Here is a 25,638-nt window from a genome sequence, read left to right as displayed (position 1 = left end):
CGGTTTACCGGGGTGTGGCTGCTGGTATGCACTACCAATTTCTTGGAGCCATAAGTGAGAGTTGAGTGTATGTGAGGACCAGAGCCCAACATCCTGACCCTGAGATCAGCGGCTGACATCGACACTAAGGTGCTACCTCTCCATACACCCCATCATATCAGATGATGCAAATCATATACCACTTGGAACACATGATTTTTTTCTCTTTTCAGAAATTAAAACGGCTGCAAAGTGCATGTGCAGGAGGGATAGATAGCATGTTTCTAATATATGATTAATAAATATTCATAAAACATTTTTCCTCATCTCAAATGTGTATTATCACAACTTCTCAGTTGTTACATTTGATTAATTTGTTTTGGGAAACCATGTTTTTTCCAACTTTACATTACATTGTTAAATGCTTTACTTCCTTGCTATCCTGATACTGGCTTGGAGATTCAAGGAGGGAGGGGGCTACTATGATGCTATAGAGAAGGTTCCACAGATTATCTAACTGAACCTACATATGGTACTAAAGATAGATTTACACTGTTTTGTGTTTGTTGGGGAGAGATTCATATTAAAATATTGTTGGAAATTTACTACTCGTTCAGTAAAGTTGATCAAGAAATCTATCATGAACATTTGCTGACATGAAATGGTAGATTGAATTTAGTTGTTTGACTCCAGCCTTATGGAGTCAAGAGACTTAATGAGAGGGATCTCTTTAATCCACATAACTTCTTATACATCTTAAAATCATTCAGTGATGCATTCGTTACTGCATTGTAGCCAATGTCAATAATTCTATCCAATTTGTCATCGGTAAAGCTGTCTGACACCATATCAACTATACTTTCTCAGTTTTTCCTTATTCTCTTTCTCTCCCTCCCTTCTACCCCTCCACTGCTGTCTATTGAAGGATTGTATCTGTATAATAAAATTGTAATATATATTTATAAATAAAATTTCATAAATGTAATTTATATCTCTATCTTATACTCTCTATTTATGAAATTTTATTGCTCATATTCTCTTCATCTACTCTATTCCAGTGTCCTGATATTATCTTGTACTTCCTGTGGAACCTTTCTAGTCAATCTCCTTGAAATTCACATGACCAGATATGCCCAGAATAGCCCATTACCTTAAGCTATGCTCCTGTGTCTCCTCAGTTCTTCAGCCAAACTAATGGAACACATACCCATTTGGCAATCCCAGTGTTTTAAAACCTCATGCTTAGCCATATTAAATTGACATCTCAACACCCTTGCTCAAGTTTCCAACCTGTTCAAATCCTAAAGAGCCAGTTCATTGGCACCATTCCTAATAACTCTCATCTTTCATCTACGAACAATCCAAAAAGTCATTACTGATCCCTTGGAATCCTGCTTCCCTATACTTGATTACCATGCACCACTTTAACTGTTTTGTAGCCATTTGCCAATCTAATCCTGTTAGTTTCAAACATGAAATCTAGAAATATCAGTGTTAATGGGGGAAGGTATATGCATTCCCTCATCAACAACTTATAAAATGTGATTAGATTAGATTACTGGACCTGGCAAAGGCGTTTGACAGGATACCACATGGAATTCTAATCCGTAAACTACAACATATGGGAATGGATGTAGGGTTGGTGAGATGGATAGCTGGGTGGTTGATGGAGAGATATCAAAGAGTAGTTTATTCAGGAGTAGAGTCCAAAAGACGGCCTGTGACTAGTGGTGTGCCACAGGGTTCTGTTCTTGGACCACTGCTGTTTAATCTGTTCATTAACGATATAGGGAAGGGTCTAAGTGGGACAGTTCATTTGTTTGCTGATGATGCAAAGTTGGGTAGGGCGATAGTGAACGCAGAAGATGTCAAAGTCTTGCAAGATGACTTAGATAGATTGGAGTTCTGGACTAAGGAGAATGGATGTCAATTTAATGTGACAAAATGTAAGGTTATGCATTTCGGAGTGAAAAGATTAGCAGCAGTATACCACATTGGTGGAACTGTACTCCAAGAGATTGATGAGGCCAGGGACTTGGGAGTGTTGGTGGATAGGGAGATGAAGTTTAGGGGGCACATTGCGAAAGTAGCTAAATCAGCTCATCAACTCACTTGGTTGTTGAAAAATACCTTGATGAGCAGAGACAAGCAAGTTATTGTACCTCTGTACCGAGCCCTGATACGACCTCATCTCGACTACTGTGCCCAGATTTGGTCACCTCGGTTCCTTCTTGATGGGGAGGAGGTGGAGAGGATCCAAAGGCGAGTGACTAAGATGATAGTAGGTCTATGGAATGAACCATATGAGAACAGGTTGAAGATTTGTGGGTTGCAGAAACTAGTTGATAGGCGGAAAAGGGGAGATATGATTGAGACATTCAAATTGCTAAAAGGATTCTATAGGATTAATTCAGAGGATATTTTTGAGATCAGGACTGGTGGTGGGAGAACTAGGGGACACCCATGGAAGCTGGGCAAGAGCGTGGTTAGCAGGGATGTTAGAGCTGGGTTCTTTACTTTTAGAGTGGTAAATGAGTGGAATAAGCTGCCAGAGTCTGTTGTGGGTGCTATGACAGTGAGCGAGGCAAGGTATGATAGATACTGTGAGAATGTTGAACAGTTGTGTGAACATGATGTTTAGGGCCTCCCTCGATGAGTCTAAGGACTCCCTGGAGTAGCCCGTAGTAATAATAATAATAATTACTAAAACAATCTGACCTCTAAGAAATCCATTATTAAACATTCACATGCCAAATTCTGCATATTATCCTTAACTAATTTTTTTTTTAATATTAACTACTGCTTAAGAGATTAGAGTGATCTGTTAGTTTCATGCTTCCATTTTGGTTTATCAAAATGGAAGCATGAAACTAACAGATCACTCGAATATTTATATTTATCTTATCCTTTATCCGTTTTTTACATGCTCTTCTACTTATATGACACATTAAGCAACCAGTTTTTAGCACATTCCCTTAAATTATTTGCTAAAATGTTATCCAGCTCTCCACTACCTTATTATTATGTGACATCTCCAAGGAGTCCAATGACTCATCACAGGAGGGCATTCTACTCCACTACACTACTTAATTTTCCTAATATACATGACTGCCAACAGTATTTTTTGTCTGTAAATTGTGTGCCTTCTGAAGGCTGCCTATACATGGGATGAAAAACCCGAGTTTCTGGGAGGGAAAAAACTATCTCTGTATGAAATTGGATAACTCACCTTTAAATGAAAAAGCCTATATACATACAATCTATTATTGACATCCAAAGTACTTAATGTTCTAAATTCATCAAGTTCATTCAGTTGCAAAATCTCAACCCTTCCTCTTTTCCCTACTCTTGGAATGAAACCTGTTTCATCAGAATGAAATGACAAAGTTGTGATCATTAAATGGTTTTATGCCTTTTGCACCACTCACTTAACCACATTCTCTGTCTGATATGGCCATTCTTCTACAATTTTAATTTTAACTCATCCTTTTGAATACATAGCCAGATAACTACTTGGAATTTTCTTTTATATGCAGTGCTAGTCTCCTAAGGTAATTCTACGATATTTTCAGTACAACTAAAATAGAGCAACATAGTATATACAGTCACCTAATTCCCAATTAAATGTAAATAAATCAGGATTGAAAAAATACTCCTTCATAAGGATATAAATGTAGACCATCAGATCTGTTAAGTTTGGACAATGCAGTGTTTCACAAGTTTCCTTATAAAAGTATTCCATAAAGAATCTGCTCTTATGTAGAATTTGTCCTGTTCCACAGGACAAATTCTACATAAGAGCTCAAAGATAAAGCAATCTTTGAACTTTTTCAGTTGAAGGAGAGTGAGCCAATCTTGTATGGATGTAGCAGGGTTTTCATCTTGCATACAAACTGGCCAGTTGGCCAGTTTGTATGCAAGATGAAACTCTCATTTAGTGCAATGACCATATAATCCTAACTTGAAAGGTAACATGTAAAAATCTCATCAAAAAAAAAAAAAAGCAAAGGAGGGGTATTATGTTAAAATTACTGGTAGAGAATTATGACAAAATATACCTTGAAGCACACTGCTTTCAGCTGGTGTTTGAAAGGGAGAGAAGCAAAATTCACTATCTCTCAAGAGTTTGGAAAAGAGAGTATCTGACTTGCATTTGAAGGATTAGAGGATTAAATAAAGTGGGAATAAAATAATGCTTAATCTCATTAAGAAATCTGCAAAAAAGTGGTAATTTGAACTGTGCTAAGAAAACTGCTCTAAATAGTTTAGTGTGGCTTTTTTTTTTTTTTTCTTATGATTGTGCTTCAATTTTTTTTATGCTGGATACACGTGTCCTGCAGTAGTATTTATTCTAATTTTGTTTGGTTGTGTTCTTGCTGCTTTCTGAAAATGGAAAGAATCTTATGTCTACAGTACGAAAAGACTCAGCATGTTGGGTTTTGCCATGAATTTTTCTCAGTTGATGCATTGTGAGAATTGTTTTATGCATGCATCAAGAAATGTGAAATGTTTGTAGACTGTTAGGTTGAATGTTAAAAAGGAAAGTATTAATATATGAGAGAAGTATAATGATAGTGTTTCAAAATGGGAGCTAGCATTGCTACTGTAAATCAGATGAAACTGTTAGTAATGATAACAAAAGGAATGAAATGAAGGAGTTCTTTCACTCTTCATTTTCATCAAGACTTGATGAAAATGAAGCGTGAAATGAAGCATCCGGAAGATAAGATTGAACATCTAATGAAGAGATAGGTTACTGTGAATGAGGAGAAGGAAGTTAGTAAGAAGAAAGTCAAAGGATAATCATATAGTGTTATGGGCATTCAGTCATTAAAGGTGCACTGAATAACGTGCACAAAACATTACTTAGTAGTATTTTGAACGTTTAGTTCATGTGGCTCCTATAGTTTAAGTATCAGAATGTATAAGCAAGCTTTTTATATTAAGGAGCTTCCTACATTTCTGAACTATTTTGGCAACAATTTCTTTAAATTATGTTAATGAAAAGAATGCATTTATCTCATTAAGATCATGTTATCATGAATCTACCTTAATAGTTATGGACTTGATAGTTTAACTTTTGCCTTTTAAAATCAGAATAAATTGATTGAGGAAAAAGGAATAAAATTTTGAGATATAAAATGGAAACATGGTGTATAAATATTGAAATATAATGGTGCTGAAAAAAATTATATATTTAGTTTAATCCTTTATCCAAGTGTAAGCAAACAAAGTTTACACCTGAAGTATCTTCAGGACTGGGGCAACTCATGGCAAAGGTGGACTGACTTCACATAACTTGCCTTAGTATTCCATAATGCAAAGCACATCTCCTTGTGGACATGTATATTATTGTGCTTGTATATAATTGCGCTTTGCAGCATTGGATACTAAGGCAAGAGATGTGAAGTCAGTCCACCTTTGCCACAAGATGCCCCAGTCCTGAAGATACTTCAGGCGCAAACTTTGTTTGCTTACACTTGGATAAAGGATTAAACTAAATATATAATTTATAGTCTAACCAAGTTAAAAAACTTCCAATATACTAAATAAAAATCAATCGCTGAACTCAGGATATGGGAATAATAAATTAAAACCAGAGTGTAGAAAAGATAGCTAAAATTCAAAATATAAAATATGAAAGGTAAAGACTAAAAAAAATATAAGATAGAATGATATTGATATGTTAAAATGCGTAAAAACTTACTAAAATATAAGTATGTATGAAATTTGAAAAGTATTATTGTTAACATCTTATTTCCATGGAGTCAGACTCATTGTGGGAGTTGAGAAACTAATAAACTAAAAGAAAATAATAAATAATGAAGGTGATGGAATAATAAAGAAATGGACGATCACTATAAAAATAATCATGAAGTTAACTTTACTTCATGTGAAAGATTGTTTTGGATGTGGCATTCTTCAGAATGTGAGAGAAAAAAGGGTTAATGTCACTATATATATATTGTAGTTGACATCAATAGGCATGTAGTGTTGTGGTTTTGAAAATTTTTACATTGCCGGCCTGGTTGGCCAAGTAGTTAGCATATCCGCTCTCTAGCCAAAAAGGCTGCAGGTTCGAATCCCACCATGGTTATGGATGTTTGTGATTATCTTGAAAATACTAGTGGTGGTGTTGGTGGTCAGTAGATGCCGCTGATGTAGATGATGGTAGTTGGTGGATTGAGTAGTGGAGATGGAGAGTTGTAGAGCAGGTGCCCTCTCTCTCTCTCACACGATGAGTCTTTGGACTCCCTGGAGGTGTCAAGTAATAATATAATAGAGCTACCAAACCTCTGAAATGATGTAGAGGCAGTGGGCATTAATATATGTATATTTTTCCTTGATCAATTTGTCCTAATCTTAAAGGCACATTTACTACACAATTAATTTGGTTTTACTACTTTGTACATCCAGAAGCTTAAAACTGCCAAGGTACCGTAGGTTCTTGATACCATTATCTTCACTAATTAATGAAATAAATGCCTTCTTTTCATTAACATAATTGAGATCCACTGTAGCCAGAATCAGTGGCAGTTGCTAGAGCTTTTGCTGCCTCCCCCCCCCCTGCACCTCCCCTCTCAATACACATCAAAAATGCTACAAAAAGTCAAAACGGCATATAGGGTAAGATTCAAAGTGCCACCTGGGCCAGACCGCCCCCCAGCTACGCCTCTGACCAGAATCAATTCATAAATATAGGGAGATCTTTTCATTAACATAATTGAGATCAACTGTAGCCAGAATTAGTGGCATTGCTAGAGCTTTAGCTGCCCCCCCCCCCCTCCGTGATTTTGTATGTCGATTTATTACTATAGATGAGACTTGGATTCATTTGCCATTACACACCAGAATCCAAACAGCAGTCAAAACAGTCAACAGTGCTGCTGAACCACCAGACAGGAGCCTGTTGTTCAGCGCCAAAGAAGACAAAGTCAGTTACATCAGCAGGAAAGGTCATGGCATTTTGTTTATTAATTATCTTGAAAAGGGTAAAGCAATAATGCAATAACCAGGGAATATTATTCCGATCTTTTAACCAGACTAGATGAAAAAATTCATGAGAAAAGACCCAGTATGCAGAAGAAAAAATCATCTTTCATCAGGACAATGCACCTGCCCACAAAGGTGTTTTGACAATGGGAAAATTAAGGGATCTGCACTATGTTGGAACATCCACCCTATTCCCCAGATTTGGCTCCCTCTGACTTCTCTCTCTTTCCAAAACTAAAGCTCTTCCTCGCTGGTCAGTGTTTTTCTTCGAATCAAGAGGTTATTGCAGCTGTAGAGGGATATTTTGCAGATCTTATGGAGAATCCCTATAGGGACGGGATAATGGCGCTGGAGCATCACTGGAATAAATGTATTAGTCTTAAGGGAGATTATGTTGAAAAATAAAAATAATTTTGAAATTATAAATTTGTTTTTTTCACTTCTCTTTCAAATATTTCTTAATTAAGTACCAGTCTTCTGGCAAGAAAAACTTCATTTCATTTTCTATCTTATCAAAGTATGCCTTAACTAAATTTCGGAAAGGAATTTTGTAAACAAATTGCCTCTTCCGAATTTTATCTAAGCATCCCATATAATGGATGAGTTTCTTTTCATTTGAAGTATCTGTAAAAGCATCTAGAAGAAGACTTGCTATTAATGGTTTCTTTGATTTCCTTCACTAATTTTTCTTTGACATATATCCTTTACGTTTCATGTCATTTTGGTACTATTTAGACAGCCTTTTTGAAGTCAGTACATCACTTTATTGAATTCATGTTTTATAATAGGCTGCATTAAAAAGGCACTTCTGGTATTCAGATATTTTAGAATCCACCTTTCTTTGGAAGGCAACTAGACATATTTCTTGAGTGATTTCTGGCCAGGCCTGTCATAGCATTTTCCTTTGAAAATTGAATGTCTCATGGGCCCTAAATGTCTCCACTTTGAAAGAGCCCTGCAAATCGTGTAGTAACGTAGTTAGTCAGCATCCCCAGGATATTTTCTGTACATTATACATCATCTTCATAGCACAACCACTTGAATTCCTTAGAAAGCATTTCTTAATTTAGTTGATGACACAGCAGAACTCTTATCCAGTGTTTTTAATACTTTTTAGTCTCTTACTGTCACCTTCAGTTTTGGTATCATTTTCACAAAACTAAAAAAGTGTAGTTTGCATTTCCTTTCATTTATTGCCATAGTAAAGGGTGAATTCATATAAATTTTCAGCAGGCAAGACAAATAATAAAATTTACAAAAACAACAGAAAATTATCAATACTAGCAATGATTGAGTAAGACTAACTTTTGACAATATTATGTCAGTAACATACTTTCTCTGGCAAATCTTTGAAAGACAGTTGTGTTTCTTAAATAATCATCATCATCAAATTCCTGACATGTACCCTCAAGGGGTACATGTCAGGAATTTGATGAAATCTACTTGCATAGATCTTGCCAGGAACACTCAGTAGGGAAATACCTCTGTAATTCTCACATTCAGTTTTATTTCCCTTTTTATATATGGGTACTATGAGAGCTCTACTCCAATCATTGGGAATTCGTCCCTCTGTCTAGGCTTTCTGAACTATGCAGTGCAGCCACTGTAAGACTTTTATACCACCATACTTCAGCATTTCTGGTCGAATATGATCTACTCCTGCTGCCTTTCCACATTTTAAGCCTTTGATGGCTTTTCCTACTTCAAGTATGGATACGTATTCCTGATATGCCTGTTGATTGTTTTTTACCACTGTGCTATTACTCCATACTTCAAGGAAATCTTTTTACCCTATTTTCATTTAACCTTTATCATCTCTAACTCCTTTTACAGCAGTCTTTCCTCCATTTCTAAGCTTCTTCAACAACCTCCAGAATATCTTACCACCTTTTTGATATTTATTTTCTATGTTCTTGCCAAAGTCTTCCCATGTCTTTTGTTTAGCTAGTTTTACACACTGTTTAGCTTTCTTACATTTGCCTCTGTATTCTCTAAGAGCAAAAGCTGACTTGTTTGCAAGGAACATTTGATATGCTTTCTTCTTTTCCTTCACTGCCTCTTTAATTTCCTGTGTCCACAATTGAGTTCTGATTTTTCTGTCTTTGCAGACAACCTCACCACATGCCTCTCTGGCTGAATCAATCAGGGTTTTCTTCAAGGCTTGCCACTGAATCTCCAAGGTTTGGTTCCTGTTCTCAAACTCTTTCATTTTTTCTTCAATAATTGTGTATTTTAGTCTACAGTTCACATCTGAGAGCTGCTCAACTTTTATTCGCTTTAAAACTTTCTTACATGTTATTCTTTTCAATACGAAATTCAATTTTATCCTGCTCAAGACTAAATAGTGATCGCTTCCAATTTCAAATCATCTGTACACTCTGGTGTCCTGCACCAGGGAGAAAACATCACTATCAACAATAACATAGTCAATGAGACTTTTCTTATTCCTTGCCTTTTCTCTCCATGTGAATTTGTGCATATTTTTATGTTGGAACTTGGTGTTAGTAATAAGCAGTCCATGTCCTGAGCAGAAGTCCAACAGGTATTTGCCATTATTATTAGATTTGTTCTTTTCTCCAAATTTTCCCAAAATGTTTTTGTATGTCTGACAATCATTTCCTACTCTGCTATTTAGATCCCCAACAAGGACCAACTTTTCCTTTTTCATTGTGTCAGTTGCTTTTTCTAAAGCATCAAAAAATTCCTCCACTTCTACCTTAATAGAACCTTCTGTGGGGCCATAGTCAGAAATAAGTCTCATTGTCCAATTCCCCATTCTGATATTTGCCCACATCACTACTTGAGACTGCCTGCCATTCAAGAAGATTAGCCTTGTATTATGTGTTGAATAATACGAGGCTAATCCTTCTTTTCCTTGATTGTCATTTCCCAAATATAACATATTTTTTTTATTCAGAAAGATCTCACCAGTTTTTGTCCTTTTTGTTTCAGTTACCCCTATTATGTTGATCTGGTACTTATCCAATTCCTCAGTTAGCTCCATTTCTTTGCCATTCAGGCTTCATATGTTGATTTTACTGATCTTTAACTCTGGTGATGTTGAGTTGGGATGTGCTTTCAGATGTGTTCCAGTAGCTGACTTTTTGCTGTTTGCCCTGGTTCCATGGCGAAAACAACGGGGGCCTTGTTTAACCGGGCGTGCCCCAGCCGGCATGAAATTTTGTCATGTTGTACCATCATTTTCTATATTTGTTTAAGCCAATAAGAATACAGTTTGGTAGGCTAAATCCCAAATTGCCAGCCCATCCTCGTTCGTTCAGTATCCAGGTAGATACCAACAGGGTGCACTACGGGGAGGTGAGGATTGGACATTAGATTAGAAGCCCTGGTCGGTTCTCCACATTCCTTTAAAAGTTATGTATAGGTCTCCTCTCAGTTATACAGGTTTGACCCTTAAGCACCCCCAGTATTAAAAAGTTTTTATGCGGAATGTTTAAGTATATAATTGCAATGACTAATTCATGTTGTGAAAATAATAAACTGATACTCCAATACTGCTTGTTGGAAGTTGGAAGTTTTTTTCACTTGGTTAGACTATAATAAATTTAGTTATTCCTTTATCCAAGTGTAAGCAAACAAAGTTTGTGCCTGAAGTATCTTCAGGACTGACATAACTCATGGTAAAGGTGGACTAAGCTCTCTTCACTTGTCTAGTATCTTCCATAATGCAAAGCACATCTCCTTACAGACATGTATAATGCTATGCATTAAGGGAAGAGCCACTACCCAGACCGGTTTCGACCTTTATTGAGGTCTCATTAGTGGGAGCCAGACCTAGAGGTTGTGATACTAAGGTGGAAGTAATGGAGAACTCATATTTACCTATATGAGTTGCCAAAAGGTGTCTCACCTTATTATTGAGTTACTCTGGATTTGGAGAAAGATGTTGGAAGTTTAATCCTTTATCCAAGTGTAAGCAAACAAAGTTTGTGCCTGAAGTATCTTGAGGACTAGTAAAGGTGGACTAAGCTCTCCAATACTGCATTACAACTGCATAACCTCTTAAGGGTGAAAGAGGGTGGTTGTAGTGTAAGAATATAAATTAGCATTTTTTTGGGGATTACAGTTGATAGTGAAACAAATGAAAATCAGTCTTGTGAAATTAATTTTTGTTTAATAGTATTTCTGAATTTTATGACAACGGTGATCGCTTGCATGTAATGCAAAATTAGATGTATGAGAATACTTGACTATTTCAAAATTAATCTGTGGATGTACGAGGGTAGTCTGAAAAGTTCTTTTCCTAACAATGAAAAAAAAACGAATTCATAATTTCAAAATACTTTTTATTTTTCAACATAATCTCCCTTAAGGCTAATACATTTATTCCAGCAATGCTCCAGTGCCATTATCTCATCCCTGCAGCGGTTCTCAGTAAGATCTGAAAAATACCCCTCTACAGCTGCAATCACCTCTTGATTTGAAGAAAACACCGACCAGTGAGGAAGAGTTTTGGGAAGAGACAGAAGTTAGAGAGAGCCAAATCTGAGGAATAGGGTGGATGTTCCGACAATTCATAGTGCAGATCCCCTTAATTTTCCCATTGCCAAAACACCTTAGTGGGCAAGTGCATTGTCCTGATGAAAGATGATTTTTTTATTCTGCAAACTAGGTCTTTTCTCATGAATTTTTTCATCTAGTCTGGTTAAAAGATTGGAATAATATTCCCTGGTTTTACCCTTTTCAAGATAATTAATAAACAAAATGCCTTTAGCATCCCAAAACACCGATGCCGTGACCTTTCCTGCTGATGGAACCGACTTTGTCTTCTTTGGCGCTGAACAACTGACTTCTGTCCACAGTTTGGATTCTGGTGTGTAATGGTGAATCCAAGTCTCATCCATAGTATTAAATTGACACACAAAATCAGTTTTATTCTTGTTAAAACGCTCCAAGCACTGTTCGGAGATTTTCATGCGAGTGTATGTTTGATCTGCTGTGAGCAAGCGTGGCACCCATCTTGTGCAAAGCTTTTTTGTATGCAATTCTTCATGCAAAATATATCTTCCACGTTCTTTTGAAATGTTTATAGCAGGGGTCGCCAAACTTCTTTGACTGTCGACCCCTTCAAGAGTTTCTTGACATTTTATCGATCCCCTCTATTTTACTATTATGTAATTATAATAGGATAAGCGAAAAAGACGCTTATGTGAGTTTTTAGATTGTTTATTTTATAGTTAGTGTTTATTGTATGTATAATATAGTATATATTATTATATTACTACTACTATCACTAGTAATATCACTGGTATTACTAGTGATATTAATAAACTACTGGTATTACTACCAGCCCTGCTCAACTCTTCAACATAGAGAAGTTTAGTTCATGAATGAATAACGATTGAATTATAATATGCATGTTGATGAATTTTAGAACATTAACGCTCACTTGTATGTCGATGCGCAAAAATGAGACTGTGATCGAATACGTGTAAGTATAAGTAAATAAGCAACTGCACACGTGTTGCCATCTCGCTCCCACCGTGCCGGCCAGGTGGGAACCACAGACATTCGTTTATTGGTAAATACGTCATTTTGGCCTACTTGATTGGCCTCCGTAACTATTTTCATGACCTTGCTCCATCTTATAGGTCTTATTCATGTCACTTCCCACGATTCACTCTTAATTGTGTTTCATTCAGGATGGAGGTAATCCAAGTTAACCGAATTAAATATTACCCATACAATGATGTCTTATATTTTTCTATTGACCCCCAATCAATCCCTGAACCCGAATCGACCCCTAACAATGTTATATCGACCCCTTTGGCAACCACTGGTCTGTAGTCAGCAATTTCACTCACTTTGACTCGCCAGTCATCCAATACCATATCATGCACTTGATCAATATTTCTGGTATTGTTACACTTTTTGGACGTCCTTCACGTGGATCATTTTCAAGGCTGGTACGGCTACGTTAAACTCGGCAGTCCATTTCTTAATTGTCAAAAATGAAGGAAAAGAGTGCCCATAAACTTTTATGAACTTCGGATGAATTTCTTTTGGTGTTAAACCTTCGTTTACCAAGAATTTTATAACCGCACGATACTCAATTTTATCCATTTCAAAGGATACAGACAACACTTTTGCTTCAGACAGCTGCATAAAACAAACTATTTGATAGAATGACTTGCAATTCCACATGGATGCTTATGACAGATGTACCAATTTAGGGGAAAAAAAAAAATCTTGCCGATAGTGTTGCCATCTATGGTCGAGGCCGAGAACGTTTCAGACCACCCTCATAATTAAAATTTTTGTAAAAACTTTGGGAATTGAAAGCAAACTTATTCTTCTCCAATTTTTGTGCTTGGTCAAATCTCATTTTTTGGGGGATTTTTATAATTACTGCTTCTTTCCATTGTTGAGGAATTTTTTCTGCCTTCCATATTTTATTGTATAACCTTTGTAATATGGTAGTAGTTGTGTTAAGATCAGCTTTTAGCATTTTGGCATAGATATCATTTCTGGATGCTTTGTTAGATTTTTAGTGCCTTCAGGGCATCTTTGACTTCGCTCATCGAAATCTTGTCTTTGGAAATGTTAGTTGTATTATTTTGCGCCTCTTGAGACCCTGTATCTTCCTTTCACATTTAAAGTTTTATAAAATATTCTCTCCATCTTGCTTCGATTTTGGAGTCAATCATCAATAACTTTCCTTGTTTGTCTCTATTGGAGGAAGAGGTTACTTTTTTGTGACTATTGATTCGCTTTATAATCTGATAAATATCTAATTTGTCCACTTTCTATGGCATGTTGCACTTCTTTTGTAATTCATCAATATATTTTTTCTTGCAGCTCTCTTTACGCTTTTATTTAGTTCATTATAATGACTGCTGTATACCTTATCACATATGGGCAACCTGCGGGTCAGATCCGGCCCTCTACTTCTTATGATCTGGCCCTGATCTATTTCAGCGAAGTTTGTCTGATTCATGGTGGGAGAAAACAGTGTGTTCTACTAACTCACATTAAGCTGACGTCATATGACTTGTGCAAAGTACACTATGTTTTCTCCAACCAAGGTCTCTTTCTTGACTAGTGGTGTGTATGAACGTGTTACATGTCATTTCGGTACTTGCATTGGTGTTGTGCTTTGTTCAGTGTCTGCATTGATGTTATGTACTGTTCGGTGCCTGTGTTGATGTTGTGTTTTGTTCAGTGCCTGCAGTGTAGAAGACAGTTTTTGTTTTACAGTTCTGAATATCACTTATAAATTTGGGACAATGTCAGGGGTTATTGCAAAAAAAAGAAAAGTAATTGCAGAGAATTGTCAATTTCAAGATGTTTGCTGTGTAACGAATCCATATCCGTCAACAAAGAATACAACTTGAAGAGACTTTACTTTGAGACATGCGGATCACCCAAAAATTGATGGACAACTACGAAAAGATGAAATACAGAAGTTGAAGAAGAACGTGGATATCCAGCATCAAATGTTCAACAAGCAAAAAATGCAGCACCACAGCATTGTCAAAGCCAGCTTTGTGGTAAGTGAAAAATCGCTAGGCATTCTAAGTCATTTGATGAAGGAAAATTTATCAAAGAATGTCTGCTGGATGTTGCAAGTATAATATGTCCTGAAAAGAAAAAAGACTTCGAGAATATTCATTTGTCGAGACTTGCTGCTGTCTGATGGATAGAAATTATGGCTGATGATATCAAAAGAAGTTTAAAAGAGAAGATTGCTAGATTAGAAGCATTTTCAATTGCTTTGGATGACAGCACCGATGCCTCCGATACAGCACAACTAGCAATATTTATTCGAGGAGTTGATGCGGATTTCAACATCACAGAAGAATTATTGGCGCTTCAGCCATTAAAAGGAACAACTACTGGTGAAGATATATTTGAAACAGTCAACACAGTCTTCGAGAGATTTGGGCTTAAATGGAGTTCACTATCTGGCATATGCATTGATGGAGCCCCTGCAGTGGTTGGTGCACAGAAGGGATTTATTGGAATAGTTCATGAAAGAGCAATAAAACTACAGATCCATCTGGAAAATTGAACAAATTTTCACTGCATTATCCACCAACAAAATCTGTGTGCAAAATCGCTTAAATTCACAAATGTTATGGAAGTTGTAGTAGCCAGTATTAACTTTATTAAGTCACGTGCACTTAATCACTGCCAATTTAAGGAGTATTTGGCAGACCTATTTTCGGATTATGAAGATATGTCTTATTATTGTGAAGTGAGATGGTTGAGTAAAGGTAAAATGTTAAAATGATTTTATGATCTGAAGACATTGCAGATTTTATGGACATAAAAGGAAACACAATTAACCAAGTAAAAGATGATGAGTGGGTGTGTGATTTAGCATTCCTTATAGATGTCACCGGATACCTAAACAAACTGAATCTTAAATTGCAAAAACAAGGACAATTGGTTCATGAACTGCATGGACATGTCAAAGCTTTTTGTAATAAACTAAGATTGTTGGAAAGTCAGATAAGAGCTAAAAATTGTTATCATTTTCCTACTCTAGCAACTCATAAAAATATCCCTTATAATTGTTATGGAGATGAACTGAAGGCACTAATAGAGCAATTTGATACAAGGTTTGCTGGCTTCAAAAACAAAGACTCCACATTCGCTATATTTGCTCGTCCGATGGATGCTGATGTAAATGATGTGCCAGAAACTTACAGATGGAACTTATTGAGCTTCAGGCGGATTTAGTGCTAAATTCACAATTTAACAACATTGCTTTGAAAGATTTTTATAAATTTTATTTGGTGGAAGAAAAATATACAAATTTACACGCCTTTTTAAGAAAAATCATTTGTCTTTTCGGCAGCACATTTGTGAACAGTTTTTTTCGAGGATAAAATACAATAAATCAAAAATTCGGACAAGAATAACGGACGAAAACCTCGAAAATTCTGTGTGATTATCCTTAAGTAATATTAATCAATATTGATAGTCTCATAGTTGAAGTACAAGGCCATTCTTCACATTAAATTATGTCGTTCATTATATTATAAAATTTTTGTAGAGCTTTATACCAAAGCATTATATTATAAATAAATGAAATATGAAGTAGCAACTTGTTTTAATTCATTTAGTATTAATTTATTTTATTTAATAATTTGGCCCCTGAACTAGGAAAGGTTGCCCATGCCTGCTTTATATAATTGTTCTGAATTTGTATTGTTCATTAATAATTTAATCTTTTTTTTTTTCTTCAATGATCTTCCAAGTTTCTGCAGTTAACCATTCTTTGTTTTTCTTTTTTCTTTGTTTACCAATTACATCTTCAGCAACTTAGGTAGGTATCCTGAAGTTTTTCGAATATTCCAAGAAAATCAAGATGTAACACTGTTACATCTTGATTTTCCTCTATTTCTAATATATTGAATCTGTACTTTATCTCCAAAGCAAACTTTTCTCTTGTTTTTTTTTTTTTTAATTTTTCAATATCAAATGCAGTTCTTGAACTTCTTTTCTTTCTTAATACATTTTCAAGTTTTAATTTCAACTTTTTCACTAACAAGAAGCGGTCAGAATCAACATCTGCATCTGATTCTTACATCAATCATGGATCTTACAAATTTACTATTGATAGCAACATGGTCAATTTGGTTTCTTGTATTGCCATCTGGCATGATCCAAGTCAATTTATGTATTTCTTTATGCTTAAATTTACTTCCTCCTATGATAGAGTTGTCCATTTCAGAAAAGGATACAAACATCATGGCATATTCATTTCTGTCTCCACAAACCTTGAAACCTAAAGAGTTTTCTTCTACACATGGCCTTTTACCCATTTTTGCATTAAGATTGCCAATGAGTATTATCATATTGTGTTTTGGAATAAAATTTATTACCTTTTGGATTAGTTCATAAAAGCATTCTTTTATTTCTTCATCTGCATCAGTAGGTGCGTAAACCTGCACAACAGAAAGGTTGATAAATTTGGAATAGAATTACTGGTTCCCATTCTATCACGCTTTTGATTACTTTTGGGTTCAATAGTAGTGCAACTCCTTTTTTCGTGCTTCTCCTCTGATCTAGAATACAGTATTGTCTTGTCTTAAGTTATAAGTCTACCAAAACCAGTCCATCTGAGTTCGCTGATGTCTAATTTGTAATTGTCCATTTCATTTGTTACCTGCCTAGTTTTTCCTACCTGGTACAATGTTCTGACATTCCATGATCCAATCTTTAAATTTTTTATGGCTTCATAAGTGACTCTTTCAACAACAAGGGTTCCAAAAGTCTTTCCCTTTGTTGTGTCATATACATTATCCACATCAGACCAGGCTAGATAACTGTTTTCCTGGGGTCTTGCAAGACATATTTGTCATTCCAGATTTGCAGTTTCCGTAATCAGATAATTTTTACAGGGAAGTGTGATTAGCCCTTTGCCCAACCTCTGAAGGGGGACCTGGCTATACCCCTGAGGAGTGGGTCTCCATTTAGATATGCTTACGATATGCATTAGTGTGGTTTCCATATTCTACTACTCGCCCCAACACGGGGCCTCAGTTACTGTAATAGTAATTTATTTATTTTTATTATTAAATGTAATGAAATATTTATTTATGTTTGATGCTGAAGAAAACAATTATTCCTTGTTGATATGATTTAGGCAAGTTATAAAAAGTTGGAGTATGTTTGCAGTTGGTGTTTACTTCGCCAAAGAGTTAACAGGAATAGATCTTCTGGCTCCACCACCACCACCCTAATCTTTCATTCACGTAAGTTTTTATTTCTTTCATTATAATAAGGTATAAAACATCTACAGAACTTTTTTTAATTAAATTCATTGGTTATTTTGATTAGTTAAAGTAAGTTTCATGTCTTACATATACAACCAAAATTATATAAAATGTATTCAAAAACTCCAGTATATTTCATCCAAAGTTATGTGGGCATTGTCAAGGAGACAGACTGTCTCTGATGAATCAAAATAATGAGTCATAAATCATGTATATATTAGCTTGTATCTCGGTCACAGCCAAATTATGATATTATACTATTAGAGTTCAAAGGAACAATTGTAAGTTGCATAGATTTAAAATAATTATATTTAAAAAAAAAACTTATGAAATTGTTCCTTGTTGAAAAACTTATGAATAATGATCACTTCCCAAAACTTGGCATACAGTCTGATCAGTTCAGGTTCAGATGATTTCTTAGCATTTCACATCTTTCAAGGAAAAGACAATTTGAATTTAAACTTGCTGGAGCAAAGAATTTTTGTAATATGTCTGGTGCACAGGTTTCATTAAAGCTGTTAAATTATTCTAATTAGGTTTCAGTTTTTAGAATTTATTATTTCTTAATAAATTTCTTTACGTGAACTTTTTACTGCAATGTGTGTCTGATGGTAACAGGCATTCAATAAAAATAGTGTCCTTATTAACCAACTAATTTTGGTTTTTAAATATTTAATGATTTTTATGATGCTTGTGTGGCTAGCAATTCTTTTTACATAACACTATAATGGTGTTGTATGTACAAATTCTTTCCTGTAAAGACTAACTTTTAGTTGAAACTCAGATCCACATTGTATTTCTGAACTAATTTGTTTAAAGGTGAGAGATACTCTTGGGAAAGATATGTCCAGTATATGCAGTTAAGCACTTGCTCATCTACAAGCAGTACTTGTATTTTTTGTTCGAAGCAGGGATTTAGCTACCTTGGCCAAGTTGTTTGCTGAATTTTGTAAAAAAAAAAAAAATAATAATAATAATAATTATGTAAACATCTGATCTTATTAAAATTATTTTACTCACATTTGAATGTTGGGTACAATAAAAAAAAAATTATATTAAATATCTAAAAACTTGAGTGTCTTCATTCTCTTGCATGATACCAATACGCAGAAGAAAAATGCTCGATGTATGTGCAAAACTTAGTGTTGCCTATTTGCAAGCACGATTTTTGTTTGTGATGAGGGGATTTTTACAGTGGTTACAAGTGCTTTGTTTTAATAAGATCATCATCATCAAATTCCTGCGATGTACCATCAAGGGGTGTACAAGATAATATGATAGTACTACATGAAAAAAAATTACATCATTACTAACTTACTATCTACAATTTTCCTCCAAATCAGTCTGTTACTTGTCAAGACTCCAACATTATCAGATCTTATATTTCTATCGTCTAAGGCACTTTGTACCGTATCAATCAACCTATATCTTGGTCTTCCTCTGGGTCATTTTCCTGCCAACCTGGCAGAGAACACTTGTTTTGCTAATCTTTCTTCGCCCATTCTGTTTAAGTCACCATACCACCTGAGATTAGCTGTGTTAATGCATTCCTGGATTCAATGTCAAGTTCTTTCCTAATATCCTTGTTTTTAATATGATATTGCCATTGATGCCATCTGTTCATGCCTATAATCTTTCTCAGGACTCTCATATCTGCGGTCTCTAGTCTTTGGTCATGTGTTTTACTTCTGACCCAGCTCTCAGATCCATAAGTTAAAACTGGTTTGAACACTGTCTTGTATACAGCTAATTTAGTGTTCTGACTAATTTCTCTCTTATTCCATATGAATTTATTTAGTTGACCTCCCACCATACCAGCTTTGCTGATTCTGTTGTCTATTTCTATATTTAATTTACCATCTTCACTAAAAACCGTGCCTAAGTAGCTGAAATGTTTTACTTGTTCCACAGGTTCCCCGTTCACAACACAGTTGACATTTTCATTGTCTTTTTCTTTTTATTGCTGACCTTCATACCATATCTATTACAACAGTTATTCAATTTAGTCAGAGAATCTTGCAGACTTGTAGCAGATTTATTTATAAGTATAACATCATCTGTATAAAGCAAAGAGCTGACATTAACATCTCCAATTTTGATATCATCTTTAATACTACTTTCCTTCATAATGTGATCCATATAGATAATAAATAACAGAGGGGATAATGTACATCCTTGTCTCACACCAGATTTAACATTAAACCATCTTCCTGTACTTCCTTCAATTCTAACTGCTGACTTACAACTCAAATAAAGACTAAGAATTGCTTGATATAATGCCCCATTGACACCATATAACTGTAGCGTATTGAATAGCTTCTCTCTTGGTACCTTGTCATATGCCTTTTCCAAATCGACAAAACTTAAATACAGATCTTTGTTATATTCCCATGCTTTCTCGACTATATGTCGTAAAGTGAAGATCTGATCCTGACAGCCTCTATTATCCTGAATCCAGCTTGTTCTTCACCCACCTTTTCTTTCACAATTCTTCTCAACCGTTTCTCAAGTATACTTGCATAGATCTTGCCATGAACACTCAGTAGGGAAATACCTCTGTAATTCTCGCATTCAGTTTTATTTTTCTTTTTATATATGGATACTATGAGAGCTCTACTCCAATCATCGGGAATTCGTCCCTCTATCCAGGCTTTTTGAACGATGCAGTGCAGCCACTGACTGTAAGACTTTTATACCACCATACTTCAGCATTTCTGGTCGAATGTCATCTACTCCTGCTGCCTTTCCACATTTTAAGCCTTTGATGGCTTTTCCATGCTTCAAGTATGGATACGTATTCCTGACTGTATGCCTGTTGAGTGTTTTTTACCACTGTGCTATCACTGCTTGTTTCATTTAGCAATTTTTCGAAGTAATTACTTCATACTTCAAGGATATCTTTTTCTCCTGTTTTCATGTCACCTTTATCATCTCTAACTTCTTTTACAGCACTCTTTCCTCCATTTCCTAAGCTTCAACATCCTCCAGAATATTTTGCCACCTTCTTGATATTTATTTTCTATATTCTTGCCAAAGCCCTCCCATGACGTTTGTTTAGCTAGTTTTACACTGTTTAGCATTCTTACATTTGTCTCTGTATTCTCTAAGAGCACAAGCTGACTTATTTGCCAGGAACTTTTGATATGCGTTCTTCTTTTCCTTCACTGCCTTTTTAACTTCCTGTGTTCATGGAGTTCTAATTTTTCTATCCTTGCAGACAACTTCACCACATGCCTCTCTATCTGAATCAATCAGGGCTTTCTTCAAGGCTTGCCACTGAATCTCCAAGGTTTGATTCCTGTTCTCAAACTCTTTCATTTTTTCTTCAATAATCTTTGTGTATTTTAGTCTACAGTTCACATCTGAGAGCTGCTCAACTTTTATTCGCTTTAAAACTTTCTTACATGTTATTCTTTTCAATATGAAATTCAATTTTATCCTGCTCAAGACTAAATAGTGAGCGCTTTCAATTTCAAATCCTCTGTACACTTTGGTGTCCTGCACCAGGGAGAAAACATCACTATCAACAATAACAGAGTCAGTGAGACTTTTCTTATTCCTTGCCTCTTCTCTCCATGTGAATTTGTGCACATTTTTATGTTGGAACATGGTGTTAGTAATAACCAGTCCATCTCCTCAGCAGAAATACAACAGATATTTGCCAATATTATTACCTTTGCTCTTTTCTCCAAATTTTACCAAAATATTTTTGTATGTCTCTCAATCATTTCCTACTCTGCTATTTAGATCCCCAACAAGTACCAACTTCTTGGGGATCTATCTAAGTGAATTTCTTATTGAAAAGAATAACATGTAAGAAAGTTTTAAAGCGAATAAAAGTTGAGCAGCTCTCAGATGTGAACTGTATACTAAAATACACAAAGATTATTGAAGAAAAAATGAAAGAGTTTGAGAACAGGAATCAAACCATGGAGATTCAGTGTCAAACTCTGAAGAAAACATTGATTGATTCTGCCAGAGAGGCATGTGGTGAGGTTGTCTGCAAGGATAAAAAAATCAGAACTCCCTGGTGGACATAGGAAGTTAAAGAGGCAGTGAAGGAAAAGAAGAAAGCATATCAAAAGTTCCTGTCAAATAAGTCAGCCTGTGCTCTTAGAGAATATAGAGACAAATGCAAGAATGCTAAACACTGTAAAACTAGCTAAACAAAAGTCATGGGAGGACTTTGGCAAGAATATAGAAAATAAATATCAAGAAGGTGGCAAAATATTCTGGATGTTGTCGAAACAGCTTAGGAATGGAGGAAAGAGTGCTGTAAAAGGAGTTAGAGATGATAAAGGTACATGAAAACGGTAGAAAAAGATATCCTTGAAGTATGGAGTAATTACTTTGAAAAACTGCTAAATGAAACATGCAGTGATAGCACAGTGGTAAAAAACACTCAACAGGCATACAGTCAGGAATACGTAACCATACTTGAAGTAGGAAAAGCCATCAAAGGCTTAAAATGTGGAAAGGCAGCAGGAGTAGATCATATTCGACCAGAAATGCTGAAGTATGGTGGTATAAAAGTCTTACAGTGGCTGCACTGCATAGTTCAGAAAGCCTAGACAGAGGGACGAATTCCCGATGATTGGAGTAGAGCTCTCATAGTATCCATATATAAAAAGGAAAATAAAACTGAATGTGAGAATTACAGAGGTATTTCCCTACTGAGTGTTCCTGGCAAGATCTATGCAAGTATACTTGAGAAAGGGTTGAGAAGAATTGGGGAAGAAAAGTTTGGTGAAGAACAAGCTGGATTCAGGCCAAATAGAGGCTGTCAGGATCAGATCTTCACTTTACGACAAATAGTCGAGAAAGCATGGGTATATAACAAAGATCTGTATTTAAGTTTTGTCGATTTGGAAAAGGCATAAGAGAGAAGCTATTCAATATACTGCAGTTATATGGTGTCAATGGGGAATTATATCAAGCAATACTTAGTCTTTATTTGCGTTGTAATTCAGCAGTTAGAATTGAAGGAAGTACAGGAAGATGGTTTAATGTTAAATCTGGTGTGAGACAAGGATGTACATTATCCCCTCTGTTATTCATTATCTATATGGATCACATTTTGAAGGAAAGTGGTATTAAACATGATATAAAAATTGGAGATGTTAATGTCAGCTCTTTGCTTTATGCGGATGATGTTATACTTCTAAATAAATCTGCTACAAGTCTGCAAGATTCTCTGACTAAATTGAATAGCTGTTGTAATAGATATGGTATGAAGGTCAGCAATAAAAAGACAAAGACAATGAAAATAGGCAGAATCATTGAAAATGTCAACTGTGTTGTGAACGGGGAACCTGTGGAACAAGTAAAACATTTCAGCTACTTAGGCACGGTTTTTAGTGAAGATGGTAAATTAAATATAGAAATAGACAACAGAATCAGCAAAGCTGGTATGGTAGGAAGTCAATTGAATTACTTCATATGGAATAAGAGAGAAATTCGTTGGAACACTAAATTAGCTGTATACAAGACAGTGTTCAAACCAGTTTTAACTTATGGATCTGAGAGCTGGGTCAGAAGTAAAACTCTTGACCAAAGACTAGAGACTGCAGATATGAGAGTACTGAGAAAGATTATAGGTGTGAACAGATGGCATGAATGGCAATATCATATTAAAAACGAGGATATTAGGAAAGAACTTGACATTGTCAGCATCCAGGAATGCGTTAGCAGAACTAATCTCAGGTGGTATGGTCGCTTAAATAGAATGGGTGAGGAAAGATTAGGAAAACAAGTGTTCTCTGCCAGGTTGGCAGGAAAATGACCCAGAGGAAGACCAAGATATAGGTGGATTGATACGGTACAAAGTGCCTTAGACGATAGAAATATAAGATCTGATAATGTTGGAGTCTTGACAAGTAACAGACTGATTTGGAGGAAAATTGTAGATAGGAAGTTAGTAATGATGTAATTTTTTTCATGTAGTACTATCATATCCTGTACACCCCTTGAGGGTACATGGCAGGAATTTGATGACGATGACAAGTACCAACTTTTCCTTTTTCATTGTGTCAGTTGCTTTTTCTTAACCCTCAAATAATTCCTCCACTTCTACCTTAGTAGAACCTTCTGTGGGACCATAGTCAGAAATAAGTCTCATTGTCCAGTTCCCCATTGTGATATTTGTCCACATTACTCTACTTGAGACTGCCTGCCATTCAAGAAGATTACCCTCATATTTTGTGTTGAATACTATGGCTACTGCTTCTTTTCCTTGATTGTCATTGCCTGAATATAACATTTTGTATTTATTGCTCAGAAAGATCTCGCCTGTTTTTGTCTTTTTTTGTTTCAGTCACCCCTATTATGTCGATCTGGTACTAATCTTAATCCTCAGCTAGCTCCATTTCTTTGCCATTTAGGCTTCTTATGTTGATAGTAGCAATCTTTAACTCTGGTGATGTTGAGTTGGGGTGTGTTTTCAAATTTGTTCCAGCATGTATTTATTGCTCAGAAAGATCTCGCCTGTTTTTGTCTTTTTTTGTTTCAGTCACCCCTATTATGTCGATCTGGTACTAATCTTAATCCTCAGCTAGCTCCATTTCTTTGCCATTTAGGCTTCTTATGTTGATAGTAGCAATCTTTAACTCTGGTGATGTTGAGTTGGGGTGTGTTTTCAAATTTGTTCCAGCAGCTGACTTTTCGCTGTTCGCCCTGGTTCCCTGCCGAAAACAACGGGGGCCTTGTTTAACCGGGCGATGCCCCAGCAGGCATGAAATTTTGTCGTGTTGTGCCATCATTTTTTATTTGGGTTTAACCAATAAGAATACAATTTTTTCGGCTAAATCCCAAATTGCCAGCCCATCCTCGTTCCTTCAGTATCCAAGTAGATACCCAACAGGGTGCACCACGAGAAGGTCAGGGCTTCTGACCTAATTGGACATTAGGTCAGAAGCCCTGGTCGGTTCTCTGCATTCCTTTAAAGGCTATGTGGCGGCCTCCTGTCAGTTATAAAGCTTTGACCCTTAAGCACCCCATTTTTATAAGTTAAAGGACTTAAATATTTGCTAAATATTAAAAATCATTGTATATTGTTATCAGGAGAAGACTCGTTGTGGTGTCTATTCACACAAGTGCCTGTTATACTTCTCTTAACTCGTTTACTGATAAAGTACTTGCAACCACCTCTAGCAATGCATTCTACCCATTTGCCATCTTCCAAACAAAAAATCTAGTCCTAACACTTACACGGTTTCTGTGAGTGATGCCTAGGTCGTTCACTGTCTTCCATGTACTGAAGAATATTGACAGTTTGTGGAAAGCATTTTAAAAATACTTAAATGATGCAATATCAGAATGTGTCCTGAGAGTTCAAAAAATAGAGCACGAGTGAAATGGATGTGCATTCTTGTTAAGCAAGAGATTCGTAAGAAATGGGTGATGTGTGGAAAGAATATACCATGTCCATTATGAAAAATATAAGCAACGGGCTAGAATAGTAACAACTTTTGTATGAAGAGAAACTGGCTCTACAATCTAAAGACAACCCACAAGAATTCTATTGATATGTTGCAAGTAAAAGAAACTATGAATATGAAAGAATCTCTTCTGAATGCAGATGGTGTGATGTGGACAGATACAGAAGAGGTTGTTCAACTAACGAGTGCCCATTTTGCTAAAAGCTATCAACCTGGTGTAGGCAACGTTGAGTTTCTTCACTGAATAAAGAAACTCAGGTGTATGAAGAGGAGGTATTAGAGCTGTTGTTGATAGCTTTGAGTCCATTTGTTGCAACGTTGAAATAAATAGATTAGTAGGTGTAAAAGGATATTTAGACAATTAGTTAGGCCAGTAAAAGGAACATGTGATCCTATTTGGAAATTTGAATTATTAGAATTGCAATTAGAGGGAGAAGTATCATATGAAACAAAGAATATTTTGTGACCCTGAGGGATAATTA

The 25,638-nt window shown here is 35.7% G+C and overlaps 1 long non-coding RNA gene across 1 annotated transcript in view; it reads left to right on the top strand.

Annotated features, from left to right (window-relative positions):
- LOC150106610 (uncharacterized) overlaps positions 1-25,638 on the top strand; it is a 45,330-nt gene that overhangs the window by 5,011 nt on the left and 14,681 nt on the right. Inside the window, exon 2 of the long non-coding RNA XR_016548319.1 lies at positions 17,591-17,699. This is a non-coding gene — a long non-coding RNA (uncharacterized LOC150106610). The remainder of the gene's footprint in view (positions 1-17,590; positions 17,700-25,638) is intronic.

This window comes from Typopeltis vanoorti, chromosome 5, assembly GCF_054136105.1.
Source record: "Typopeltis vanoorti isolate ZY-2024b chromosome 5, IOZ_Tvanoo_1.0, whole genome shotgun sequence".
Classification (NCBI taxonomy): Eukaryota; Metazoa; Arthropoda; class Arachnida; order Uropygi; family Thelyphonidae; genus Typopeltis; species Typopeltis vanoorti.
The sequence above is the reverse complement of the archived record's forward strand: the minus strand, read 5'-3'. Positions and strand labels throughout refer to the sequence as shown.